Source organism: Vombatus ursinus, unplaced genomic scaffold (assembly GCF_900497805.2).
Source record: "Vombatus ursinus unplaced genomic scaffold, bare-nosed wombat genome assembly UNPS02014180.1, whole genome shotgun sequence".
NCBI lineage: Eukaryota > Metazoa > Chordata > Mammalia > Diprotodontia > Vombatidae > Vombatus > Vombatus ursinus.
In genome coordinates, this window is record NW_020953958.1 from 3,638,434 (window position 1) to 3,641,510 (window position 3,077).

Below are 3,077 nucleotides of genomic sequence, written 5' to 3' on the forward strand. Positions count from 1 at the left end.
GTTTGGACTGACATCTGAGACTCTGAGTTCGGCCTTACCCTCAGAACTCCCTGGAGACATTCAGCCTGGCCAAGCTCCTATTTCAGATCATTTCCAACCTTCCCTATTTCAAAGTTATTCATGACCTTCAGGCCTCCCAACACATGACTGTTGAGAAGGCCACCCTTGTTTTACCCTCCATACCTACTGATTTCTCAATCTCTCTTTAAATAGGGAATGGATTGGCATTCTGAAACTAATGTTTAAGATGCTGCAGATATTACTGCTGCTGATCACTGATGATACTACAAAAATTCCATAATTTCATCAATATGGTTGTTCCCTCTATCAACACAAAGCTGATTCATCATCTGACTACCAGTATTCTGGTGAGGTGCCTCTTGGAATTTAACGGGGCTAGTCCTTGAATAGTAGTAAAGGTCAGCTTAATTGTGCAGGCAATGTATTTTTTTCTATCATATTTTATCTGAAGGAAAGGAAATTTCTGAAAGAGATATTTTTTGCAAGATCAAGGTTGTCCCAGGAAGATCTGAAATCAGTCCAGCCTCAGACACTTATGAGCTGTGTGAACCTGCACTAGTCGATTAACCCTGTTTTCCTCAGTTTCCTCATCTGTAAAATGAGCTGGACAAGGAAATGTCAAACCACTTCATAGACATAGGTCTATGTATGTATGTATGTATGTATGTATATATATATATATATATATATATATACACATAGACTTATGTCTATATATGTCTGTAGAGAGGAGCTAACAAAGACCAAAATGACAATGTTTGTTGCATGTATGGATTCATAGTTCCCTTGCAATTATTTTAGGGCTACCCAAGGGCACATTAGCTAAGAAGATTTATGGAATGACATGGAAAAAAGTTATGTCAGATGATAAGTAGATTTGTTATAACCTGAACCATTAAAAGAAATACCTTGTCAACAGTGACTGGCACATAGTAAGCAGTTAATAAATGTTTATTTATTGATTGATTATTAATCAATGAGATCATTATTTCATTGAAGTATTAAAATGCTTCTCAATGAGTTTTATCTTCATTACATTATAAACCCCTTGAGTACCAAAGACCTTATTTTTGTATCCCTTACTGATTCTACCCCAAGGGCTTACCCATAGTGTGCAACTGATAAATGTTTATTGGATTGAATTATTCAACTAATCATCTTAACTGCCTAATTACTGTATTAGGTACTGAAGAGTTTTGTAAAGAGACAAAAAAAGAAGAATAAGACGTCCCTCCCCAAGGTGTTTATGATGTAGGGAATCAGAAAAATATATTACTTTAGAGCTGGAATGGACAAGTTGTCTTTTTGTTAAACAACAACCCCACCAACAACAAAACAAAAACAAAGGAAACAAACAACTACAACAAAATCCACTAACCATAGAATTTGAAGAGCCGAACTGAGACTCCATTTCTCTATTGTACTAACTGTATGACTTTTAGCAAATCACTTTATCTCTCAAGGTCTCACTTTACTCCCCCGCAAAGTGAGAGCATAGCCTCGAATTCCCTTCTGGTTCTAAAGTATTTTCACCTATTCTAATCTCCTCATTTTACTAATGTGGAGAATGAAACTGTAATAAGACCAACATTTTCCCTTAAAAGGCAACAGAGCCAGGACTTAATTGTCTGGGGATGGGGCAAGGCTCACATTGTGTCTCTCTTGACACAGGTTCCTGGTAATCTCTAAAAATAGTTAAATGGCTTCCAGGGCATTTATGGACATAAAACATCTGATGCCTATGAGCTGTGTGCCTTTCAAACTTGGTGGAGGTCCTTAGACTGTGCTAGTGACCATACCCTGTTATGCTGATTCATTCCATATGGAGATAGGGGTGGGTGGGGTGATACACTCTGCTGAAGTTAAGTGCTACTGCATCATTATTGAATATCCTTGAGATATTAAGGGTAATATTAAGGCTAATATTCCTTTTGTAAACTGCTTAATGAAGTATGAGTGCCTCAATTTATCTCAACATGGGATCTGAAGTAACAGGGGCCAGTGTCAGGCCTACCCCTAATGGAGATTTAGAGGTGAAATTGCTTGCTGGAAGTCACCTATCTTGTACATGGCTGGTATAGGATATGAATCCTAGTCTTTTTACTCTCAGTTCAGTGTGCTCTCTTTCCTGGTTCAGTTCTGTGCTGATCGAGATTGTGGGGCATGATGAGAAAATGTCTTTTGAGGTAACAGATAAGACCATAGACAATCTACCATGAATTGTATACCTTGATAATGTGCCAGGTCCCAGCCTTGCTACTGGTACCATTGCTGGAGTCTGACAGCTTCAAATAAGCCAGCAATCCGAGCCATGTCTATTTTTGGAAAGATATTGTCATTTTTCTTTCTTTTCCTCCTCTTCCCCTCCTCCCTGGCAACCAGCACAGACAATTAAGCAAGCTCAGAATTTATTGTAGGCATCAATTAAGAACTGGATCATGTGAATTGTACTTTTTCATGCTGGCTGGGTGGAAGCCATGCCTAGTAACTAAAAAGGGGAGATAGATATCTAGAGTGGGTCATCTCCCTTATCCCAGATTAACTGAAAGAATAAACTCCCCTTGAGGCGAAGTGGGGAGGAACAAATGTAGTTAAGACCCAAATCAACAAACCAGGCATACTTCCAAGAGACCAGTAAAGGCCCAGTAGAAGTTCATCAACTGATGGAACAAAAGAGCAAAGAACTTTGTTGTCAGGAGAGATGAGTTTTTAGTTTTTCCTCCACTCCTTTGTAGCCTTGTGCTTTTGGGCATCTATACATACCCTTCTTATCCTCAGATGCCTTGGCTTAGGCTGTCTCCTATTATATATCCCATAGGGTACTTATGATGACAGTTCTTTGAAAACCTTTAAGAGTTATAAAAATGAATTTCTTTATAATTATTCTCTATGCCATGGATGTCTTCCCTCTCACATGACTCCTCGACTCATATCTATCCTTTAAATTTCAGCTTGAATTCCATGACTCAAGAAAATGCCCCTCAAAGAGTATTTTCTTTCATATTTTAATGCATTTATTAATCATAGAATTCAACTAAATACATTTATTAAACACC